The sequence below is a fragment of the Bidens hawaiensis genome, unplaced genomic scaffold, assembly GCF_021521415.1.
Source record: "Bidens hawaiensis isolate Kalapana, Puna unplaced genomic scaffold, B.hawaiensis_p1.1 tig00016035_1, whole genome shotgun sequence".
In the NCBI taxonomy this organism is placed as follows: domain Eukaryota; kingdom Viridiplantae; phylum Streptophyta; class Magnoliopsida; order Asterales; family Asteraceae; genus Bidens; species Bidens hawaiensis.
The window spans coordinates 53,821-64,998 of NW_027492451.1; the positions used below are offsets into that span (position 1 = coordinate 53,821).

At 32.1% G+C, this 11,178-nt stretch overlaps 1 pseudogene across 1 annotated transcript; it reads right to left on the reverse strand.

Annotated features, from left to right (window-relative positions):
• Window positions 1-4: 4 nt before the first annotated feature.
• Window positions 5-5,165, reverse strand: LOC143550378 (naringenin,2-oxoglutarate 3-dioxygenase-like; annotated as a pseudogene). The gene is made up of 3 exons (XR_013138317.1): window positions 4,843-5,165; window positions 688-1,116; window positions 5-333 (listed from the first exon to the last, which is right to left on the reverse strand). The product of XR_013138317.1 is annotated as a naringenin,2-oxoglutarate 3-dioxygenase-like (transcript).
• Window positions 5,166-11,178: the final 6,013 nt, after the last annotated feature.

An 11,178-nucleotide genomic window follows, 5' to 3' on the forward strand; every position in this document is an offset into this window, starting at 1 on the left:
AGGAAAATATACGAATTCTTAAGCAAATATATTTTCGATTGGTTTCACTTTCTCCAGGGTTGGTTGTGTGTCCACTTTATCCAAGGCTTGCTGTGTATCCTTGGCTAGCTTCTTGAGCCGAGCCAACTCTAGATCGGTACTCATCTTCTTCTTGTACATTTCCATGAATGTTATGGGTTTTTCCATTATTGGCTTCTCTCCTTCATTCACCTTCAATGGATACACTATTGCTTCTGGTGCAGGGTTTTGAAACGTTGCTATGGATAGCCGACTCGTGTTTGAGTTGACCACGGCTTGATGGTCTGCATTCTTGAACCGCCCATTGCTCAAATACTATCTCAATACCAAATGTTTTTTAACATTTCAAGTCAAAATGTGATGATAATTGCTAAACTTGATCATTAAAGAAACAATAATATGATAAATAACAATTTTAACTTTCATTGGTGATTAAAGAAACAATAATGGCTAAACTTGATCATTAAAGAAACAATAACAGGATAAATAACAATTTAACTTGCATTAGTGATTACTATTTACTAGTATTTTGAAAATTATGAATAAAAAATATGTTTTGTGATTGGTAAAAAGATAAAAGTACATTGTTTCAGTTAATTTTTAATGTCATCATAATAATAAAATGTGCGACAACATTATTGCATAATTATCCAAATAATAAACACTTACATCACAATGATCACCAAGATTAACAACAAATGCGCTTTCAACAGGCTCAACCGTGATCCAACTCTTTCCACCATCACGTGTTGCTTGAAGCCCGCCGACCTGGTCCTGAAGCAACAGTGTGATTGTTCCCGGATCTGTATGCCGTTTCAAGCCCAATGTCAGGTCGGGTTGGGGACACTTCGGGTAGTAATTCCCCACGACTTTTTGGTCCATATCAACACAGGCTTTTGTTAGGGCCTCTTTTTCAAGGCCCATTGCCTCAGACAACACCTCTAGGAGCTTGCAGGCTAGGCCCATTAACTCCTTGCTGTACTCTTCGGTAACCACCCTCCATCCTTCGGGCTTATCGGGCCACCGTGAGTAGTCTCTTGCTTTTATTGGGTACGAGAAGTAGGTTACAATCTCCATCCAATCTTGCACTGTTTCACCCTATAGCATGCGTCAAAAGACCCATAAATTAAAAATGGTTATTTGAGTTAGCCCAGCCCAATACAATGATGGGCTTAGGCCCAATATTATCTATTGTATTCTATAATTCTTTCTATTCAACCTTAATAAACATTTATTGAGGATGGTTCAATTTTCAACCCATGTGTAGTTGCCTATAAAACAGTGTGTAGTGGGGCGGCTAAAATAGGCGACAAAGAGCAACAAGGGCAAGGAACCACCCCCCCCCCCTCCCCCATCGATATGTGGGCCAACAAAGGGGTAGCAAGTATTTGTCGCCTTGGTAATGAAGGGAAATAATAATAAAATAATACTATGACCATTGGTAGCCCTGCAGGTGTGAAAATCACCCTAAAACACCATTACACCCCTAAAATATAAATTGCTTATTTGCTGACTAGACGTCACACATATCCCCTCCCGTAGCACCCACTACACATAGCCGAATTGGATTTTACTTTTTTAGTGGTCCATATTAGAAATCAACATCTGACACCAGTTTTATTGTAGAATTATATTATTATTATTATTAAAAGATGATGGCGTCTTTAATCATATTTCAACATAATAAAAAAATACCATGTTTCATAATATAATATTATTGGAAAGAGCATTCCTAGTAAGATTACACTAAAAACACTACATTTTTCTCTCATTTTCAATTAAATAATACATTTTTTATATATTTATCATTACAGTTTTCTCTCTTCTTTACACACAACCAATCCAACAAATATTAAAAAATAAATAGCGGCAAACAAAGTTTCCCTAAATTTACAAAAAATTACTACATTTTCTCTATTCATCCTATAAATTACACTAACAACCTCATCTTATAATTTACAAATTCCCCTCACATAATTATAGAGGATAGGTTGAGAATACTCTAAGAAACAAAATATAAAAACTAAATAACCTTTAAAACGATCATTCTCAAAACACATTTGATGTCTAATTGTTCAGAGTTCACACATCTTGAATGATGACCGCGAACTCCCAATAGTAAGGTACGAACGGAGCGAACTAAAGTATGTCTATAATATAATAATCAAAGTTTTATAAAAAGGACCAAATCACGCTTTTGATATCTGTGATTTCACATATTTAACCCTTTCAATTTGAAAAAGGGAATATTTTGACATATTATGCATTAAGTTTAAATTCTATAACCCTTTCGGTCCGTCATGTTAACCGTATTCAATTTTTTGTATTCGGTTTTTTCTGTTAATTCTAAGCATGTGTTATTCGCATGAGGGACATTTTCATTTTTTTTTACTCCTTCGAAAATAAACAAATTAGTTAAGTAAACAAACAAAAAAGAAAAAAATAAATCTTATTTTTATCGTTGGTATAGTAATAAATAATTTTTATTTTATTATTATTACTATAATTATAATTATTATAGTTGGCATAAAAGTTATAACTTTAGTTATGAGTTAGGCTATAATAGAAAGTATGGTTTTTTTAAAAAGGATAAAAAGTAATCTAATACATCGATTTTGAAAATAAATGATTGATATTAGTTTATAAGTGAAATAAAGTGTTAAATAAGTTGAAGAGCATAACAGGGAGAACATATTTATTGATTTTCTATCTCCACGTGCAATATTCATGTCAATTGCCCCATCATTTTAAAATGGCCATAACTTTTGTATACTACATCTTAAAATAAAAATAAAATCACCGTAAACAAGTGTTTTTAATTTTTTATATGAGTACAATATTGTTACATAAAAAAAATATTGTGTTTTTTTTACCTATTGTGTTTTACATATTTTGTTTTTATTAAATTGTGTTATACAATTGTGTTTTTTTCATTGTGTTTTTTTTTCATTGTGTTTTTTCCGGCGACGACTATTTTTCGATGACTTTCCCGACAAAAATTCTCGGTGACTTTCCGCCCAAAAAAGTTCCGACGACATTTCCGGTGAAAAATTTTGACGACTTCAGGTGAAAATTTCTGGCAACTTTCCTGTAAAATTTCCAACGAAATTTTCCGGCAACTTTTCCGATGAGGTGGCGGCGGTGGTGGCTGGTGGGTGACAGCTATGCAGTCAATAGCGGTGGGATAGCAGTGGGATAGCGGTTAGCGGACCTTTGCAAAACAGCGGGTACCAATAGCGGAACCACTATTAGCGGCTCTAGTGGCCGCTATTTGACCGATTTTTTATTCCTAGATAGCGGTCATAGCAACGATTTTCAAGGTTCGTATATTTTGGCTAAATTAAGAAAAGACCAAAATAGCTCAAACTTCAAATTTGATCTTTTATTTGTTTTGTAACCAGCTTTTTTATCCAAATCTTAGAAAAGTCATGTTCTTGCTCTTTCGTCTACCAACGATTCCTTGGTTGATGTGGACTCGGAGGAAGATTTCATTGCTAATGATTGAATCATCAATTGTTGATACTTTTGTGTTTTTTTATTTTTGATATTACTATTAATATGTATATGATGCATGATATTAAAATTACCGCTTTCTCACCGCTATCCCACTGCAATAACTTATATCTCAAATAGCGGCCCTTGGTCGCTAACCAATTTTTTACCGCATTAACTGCATAGGGTGACAATTATGGTACCTGTGGTCGGTGGTGGTTGTAGGAGATGAGTGAAGATGTAAGTGGGTTTGCGATTAAATTAAGTGGGTTTTAAGATTAAATTAAGTGGGGTTTGAAATTAAAGTAGTGGACCAAAATGTCTTCCTTCCTACGAAAATCAAACTTCTTATTTGAACACAAGGAAAATCAAACTTTTTTATTTGAACCCAACCCTTTACACTATATAAATTTAATTATTCGACTAAAAGTGGAACCATGCAAAAATGATTGAGTGACTAATAGTGTTTGTAGTTATAATTTTTATATTCTTATTGAAGTCGCAGTAGTAGTAATAATAATAATAATATATATTATTATTATTACTAATAATAATAAAATATAATAATCATAGTTATATTTTCAGGATTAAATACATTTTATTATTAACATAAAAACAATGAGAACCAATTTATTGTTATTATTAGGTTTGTTTGTTTGCTGTTACTTTTTGTTCGCATATGCTAATTTCCGATTATAAGACGTTATAAGTATTTGTTGATTTACATTTTATTGTTATTATTAGTTTTTTTTGTGTGTGTTGTTGTAAGTATTTGCCGTTATTATTTTGGTGTTGATTTTGATTATTATGTTATTATTATAAGTTTTTTCTTTCTTATTATAAAACATTGCTTATGCAGATTGGTATTATAGTTGATATTGGATTTCATACATTCTAATTTTTTATAGATTGAAAGTTTTTACTACGTTCTCATATTAACATTATTTTGTATATGAACCTTTCCCATAGTTATGATATGTGCGTATATACGTGTTAGAAAAAATAAAAAAAGGAAAAAGAAAAAGAAAAAGAAAAAGAAAAATGAGTGTTTGTAAAAATGATGCATAATAAATACAATATATGGATCTTGAAAGAATGAGTAGAATCATGATACGACTATATATTTGAAGACGTTTCACGTTCTTGCGATTTTTTGTAAATTTGGTAAATGGCAGAAATTTTTTGTAAATTATAGGGTGGAGAGTGAAAACTGTAATGACAAAAGAAAAAAATATATTATTCAATCAAACAGTACAGAGAAATGTAGTATTTTTTATTGTAATTATAGAAATGACATGTGGATAGATTGGGAATGCTCTTAAACAGCATTACCTGCAGGTGACTGGAGACGATGAATCCGCCTTTCTTCCCACCGGTCATGTCAAACCGGAGCTTCTCCTCCGGCGACATAGCGAAGAACTCTCTCGCTAGCGTTGTCATCTCCGACAACAGTTTGGTGTCGACACCATGATCCACCACCTGAAATATCCCCCAATCTTCACAAGCATTCATCATCTATCCCTTCAAGGGAGATGACCGGAATCTCGTTGCTAAACTTGTTGTATGGCACCTTCGGGCGTTCGTCCTCGTCGCGGACGAACCGGTTTTCATGCAGGGAAGTCTCGTCCCATTTCAAGGATACCGGTCCCATTGGTGTGAGTGCGAGTGTTTTAGGGTTTCGTAGGGATGGGTGGTATTTAATATTACTTATAGTGGTGAAGGTATTTGACTATTGAGTTTCAAGACTTCAACTACCACATGTGAATGGGGGTTGCATTCGAACCTCTATAAACTTCCGTACTGTGTCATACCCTACCCACCACTCTTGTTGGGAACTTTAGAGCATTCCTACCCAGTTACTCGCCTTATATTTATATATATTATATAATCATACTAAAAACATTGTATTTTTTTTTCTGTTTAATTAAATATTAATTTTTTATACATTTATTATTATATTTTATATCTCTTTCACTCACAACTACTTCTTGAAAAATACTAAAAAAATAAAAAGAATTATACAATATCTACAGTAAAACCTCAAATTTAACTTTCTCATATAAATTTTCTCTTTTCTTTACTCACAACCACTCATAACCATACCATATAATTTGCAAATCTCACTCGCATAATTTTAAGAAATGGATTGAGAATGCTCTTAGTTGAAAGTTAAAGGTGCGGGATCAACCGAGTTTGTAATTTTATATTTAATTTTTTCTTTTTCCTTTTTTTTATTTGTAATTTTTAAACTGGTTTTCAAGATTTTTGAACACCGACTTTAAAAGTTGTTCAACTTATAAAATTTCGATGTATTCATGTTGCATTTGAAAAGGAAAAAACGAAAAACAAGTAGCAAATTCGATTAATTTGTTCGGTTATTATTTCCAAACAGTTGTAGCGTTGACCACCCATCATCAAAGTACAATGATCGTATTATAAAAAGACTAATTACGTTTTAGTTTATAAAGTCTGTAGAAGTCTAGGGTTTAGAGTGTCATCATGTAAACTTTGTAACCAACGAAGTTACATGTTTGTATATGTACTTGTGAAAAGGTTGTTATCCTAGAATCACCCTTGTTCGTGATCTATATAAAAGGTTCAACTTCATCTTCAACAATCATATAAAGAAGTTAATTAAAAGAAAAAAGAAGTTTGTTCACCAAATTCTCTGTTCATCTTTTAAGTTTTGGTCAAATCCTTTTGTCAAATCGATTGTGTAAGACCATACTCTGGGTAACTAACCTTACTTAGCTTTTAGTATTACTGGTTGAAACGAAGTTAAAAGATATGAAAGCAAAAGAAAACCAGTCTTGAGAAAATATTGATTGTGTTCCGTTATATCTAGGGGTGGTAAATGTGATCTTATGGGTTGAATGAGTTGTATAATGGGTCAAGCTAAAAAAAGAAAATGATTGAAACGGGTTGACATTTATTGAGTTTTTTATTATTTATTTTTTTATTATTATTTTTTTTAAAGAGAATAACTGATGAAACTTTTTAATTTCTTTTACTTTTTTAGTTTTTTATTTATATTTCGATTTATGATCTTTGAACTTTTTTTGAATTTTTTTAATAAGGGGTTTTTGAAATTGTTCAAAATAGGTTGAGATTTCAGAAATCTCTCACTAAAATATTAAAAAAAATATAAAAAAAAATCATAACTCGAAATATAAATCAAAAACTAAAAAAGTAAAAAAAAAAAAACTAAAAAGTTTATTCCGTTTTTCTCGTTCTAAAAAAAATCAAAAATGTCAACCCGTTTCAATCATTTTCATTTTTTAGTTTGACTCATTCCGACTCATTATATACATTTTATTACAACCTATTCAACCCATGATCACATTTGCCACCTCTACTTATATCTCAGTCCTCTATTAAAAAGACAAAAGGAAAAGGGTCACATTGATGTAACGTTTTCAAGGAGGGGGTCCGATATAAAAGGTTTCAAAGCGTTAGGTACGTTTAATCAATTCTTTTCTTGAATTATTTTACGTACTGAATTTATAAGTTGAAAATAAAGTTGAACAAGCAAAAGAAAATTAAGGCAAGAATGGGAGACACGCCTGTCTCCTAAAACCTTATATTTATATGATGTGAACAGAGCTATATTGAGTTGTGTTGTACCATAGTTTGCCTATGACCATGGTTAAAGTGGTAAGCTTATGACGCCACGTCTTGGGGTCGGAAGCCACGTTTTGATTCAGGACGCCACGTAGCAAGCGGCACTTACTCTAGATAAAAAATTACAAATTGGTAATTTTTTTTTTATATATAACATGAAATCGCTTTTGAACCCGTGTATTACACAGGTTTTGTTAAATGATAAAAATAAATAACGTCTGTTATTTCAGTTGTAATTCTCAAAATACTTGTGAATTAATTTAATGTAGACTTAATGAAAAAAAACAAACAGGGTTAACGAAAAGTATTAAAATAACATGATTTTGGAAACACCAGGTGTTGATTTGCAAAAAATTTAAAAAAAGATACTAAAGTTGTATAGTTGGTCAAACCTTAGGTATGATTATGTCACTTGATTCAATAATGGATATAATCTATACTATGTTATAACCAGTGGCGGATCTAGAAAAAAAATCTCAGGAGTAACGTTCAAAATATTTTTTATCGTATTTTGTTTATGAAAGCTTGAAATCATATTTTTACAATGTAAACAAAACAAAAATAGAAACATGATACATAGGGTACAAATTTCTCTTATTCGGTTTTTGAAAGGTTGAAATCGAGTCATTACACCATGTTCTTTTATTTTATCGAGCGTTTCTCTTTCTACTGCATAAAAGCATTGTTCAAATACTCATCACCAATTCGCTTACGCAAACCTGTATTGATAAGTTTCATTTTAGAAAAACATATTTCAACGGTTGCTGTTGCAATCAGTAAAATTAGCGCTAGCTTCAATATTTGATAGATAAAAGAAAAGGTGATATGCTTTCTGGTTTCCACCATTACACGAGCAAGGTCACACATTCACCCAATTTCGAAAATTTATCTTCCTTTAAAGTGTAATAAAATGTCGTACGATCACCCAAAATACACCATCTTTCTTCATTACTAAAATCATTCGGATACATTTCCGGAAATGTCACTATCTTAGATATCTAAAACTTGAAAAACGACTCTCAAGATTTAAACCAGGCATATTTTCTAGCAAACTAGTTAAGGCCTCACTAAATCTATTTCCAAGTTATTGAATTTGTATATCTAAAACCATATTAAAAATGTCAACCTAAAAATGATGATTATGTTGAGCCTGTTTCTGTTTGAAGTTTCTCGTTCAAACAAAAGAAACAAAGGTTAATGGTTTCTATTTGCTTTGAGTTATAAACTTTTTGTGCCTTTATTTGATTTGAACTTTTAAAAAATGATGATTCTGTTGAGTCTGTTTCTGTTTAATGTTTCTCGTTCAAACAAAAGAAAAAAAATTAGTTGTTTTTATTTGCTTTGGACTATAAATTTGTTTGGGCTTTATTTAATTTGAACTTTTAATTTGGTTGTCATTTAAACAAATAGGGGTAACGTAATATTTTTTTCAATGGTAACGAAATACGAAAGCCGGCCCAAAAGGAAATAAATTTACACTATCGACAAAAAAGTTGAGGGGTAGCGGATGCTACCCCTACTTTTGAAGTAGGTCCATCACTAGTTATAACTTGTTTGACAAAATGGTTTTGATCCATGACCCATGAATAGCTAGAATGAATGAGATGATGAAATTAGATGAAATATGGGCTTGACACCTAAGCTTCAACATTTTCTTTTATTAGTATTGTAAGATTGCAAGATGAATGAATACAAGGAGATTGAAATCGTATTATTGTCCTTTTGTTATATCGCTATATTTTATGTGACTAATCTATAAATTATAGAATTGGAAAAATTTTCATTTAAACCTGATTAACATTCTTACTTCTCAATTTCAATCTTAGCGTTTTCTCTAATAAAGGCTCTCCCGAGTTTAAAGTTAAACATGCATTGGTGATTTCCCTTTATAGCGAAATAAATTCCGAAAATTACAATTTGTTATCTTGGAATATTACAAAGTTTAGAGTAATAAACCGATTTAAGTTCTCACTTCTTCTTTTAAATTATAGTCTTTCATTTCCTTTAAAGATATTTTAATACTCTTTTAGATGCTTCACATTAACCTAGACATATTTGGTGTGTTGCAATTTTGAGTAATATCCAAACGAGTATAGGCTTGAACCTACATAAGGCTTCTACTTGATGAAGCATAAGAAAATAATTTCAGTGATCCTATTATCCTCTAAGGAGAGTAATATTGTTTGCTATATGTGTAAGGACCCATGTAGAGTAAAACTTATGGAACAAAACTAACTCCCTTTGGGGTTGTCTCATAATGTTATGATATCTATAATGTAAGGGATATCTCTGAAATCTACCATATCAAAGTATTTGTGAACATGCTTTGACTTATGTAACATATACTTGTCAAAAGAACGTTGATGTAACACAAAGTGTACATCTTATTCCATCGAATTATCCTCATATTTAAACCGAACTCCATGCAAATTCAGTGTTTTAGGTACTTAATTGAGTTATTTGTGAATTTGCAAGTCCGGGTGCCCGCCTGACAAAGAAAACACGAAAAGAGGGCGTTTCAGGGACAAAAACAGCAATTGGCCAGATCTGCACGCCCATGCCAGCCCGTGCATGGGACCGTGCTAAACAGGAAATGTGCCAGTGCATGATCTAATGCTGAGAAAAGTCAAAATAACCAGCCCCGTGCACACCCGTGCCCGAACAGAGAAATCTGACTTTTTGGTCAGACTAAAGCAAATGGTTGACTTTCCACATCAGGGCACGACCTTGCATGCCCGTTCACCTGCCCGTGCCAGACATCCAGAATGCATAAATACACCTCCATTATCCTCATTTCAAGTGTGGAGCCTTAGGGGAATTCTCTGAAATTGTTGGAAATTTATTGTGTGTGTTCTAGAGAGAATTCAAGGCTTCCATCTTGTGTGATCATCCTTGCAAGTAGCAATCATCATTCATCTTAGTTTGCAATTTCTTGTTCTTAACAATGCTTTGTAAGACTACTTTGATTTTGTTTGTTGTATCAAGCCTTATGGGCATACTTTTGTTACTTAGATTATGTTGAAACTTTATTTATGTGATATTTATCTATGCATGATTTTGGCAAGTTGGTGTTCTTCAAGTTTATGACATGTTCTTGAATACAGTTTAATGGTTGAATGCTTTTTTAATTCCTAGTCTTGTTAGTTTTATAGATGCTTAGCCATAATATGTTGGAAAACTATGTGTTGAGTATTTGTTTATGAACTTAGTTTGTGTATGCACACTTTGTTTATATCACTAAGTTAGGAATGACTAGTGGAAATTAACTTGGTTATAAATTTTAACAAGCATGAAACCTATCACTTGATATTGGAAGATTGTATGGTGATAACATGATTCTTTGAGTTGGTTGATATTTGCTAGAGTTTAAGGCCATAATCCTTAGTTTATATTTTGCTAATTTACAAGATTCATGTGTTTAACTAGTGTTCTTGAACGTGTCTATTTTCATGATTTTAGGTGGTTAGTTTGTTGTTTTCATGCTAGCTTTCCTTTAATTATGACATTAGGTAGTTTTGACAAACTTACTAATCTATGGTTATTATCTTGAAAAACACCCATCATGATGCTTGTTGTTAGTGTTAGGTTGCCTTGATTGGAATTTGATATTGATGCTTGCTCATGATGTTTGCCATCATTATTGTCATTTTGTCACTAAGTTTAAGTGGATGTATAGTTTAAGTAGCTTTGTTTGGATTGATTGTTAGTTGTATTTTATTTGCTTTGTTATTGTTATATGTTTGTTAGTAATTTGAAAAAACCAATTTGATTGCTTGTTCGGTTAAATCAACTACAAAGACTTATTATTAAAAGTTCGTCGTGTCCATGGATTGACACTCGGTTCTTACCGATACTTTGCTACAAACGATAGGTACACTTGCCTTTCGTGCGTGGTTTGGTTGTTGGTGAAAACCATTTTTAAAACCCGATTTGTGTGAAACGTTTATTTAAATTTATATACATATATATTCGCACACGTCAAACGTCATCTGTATAAGGACAAGTTTGTTTTAGTTACTACCACTCATCTTGAGGCAGGTACATTAA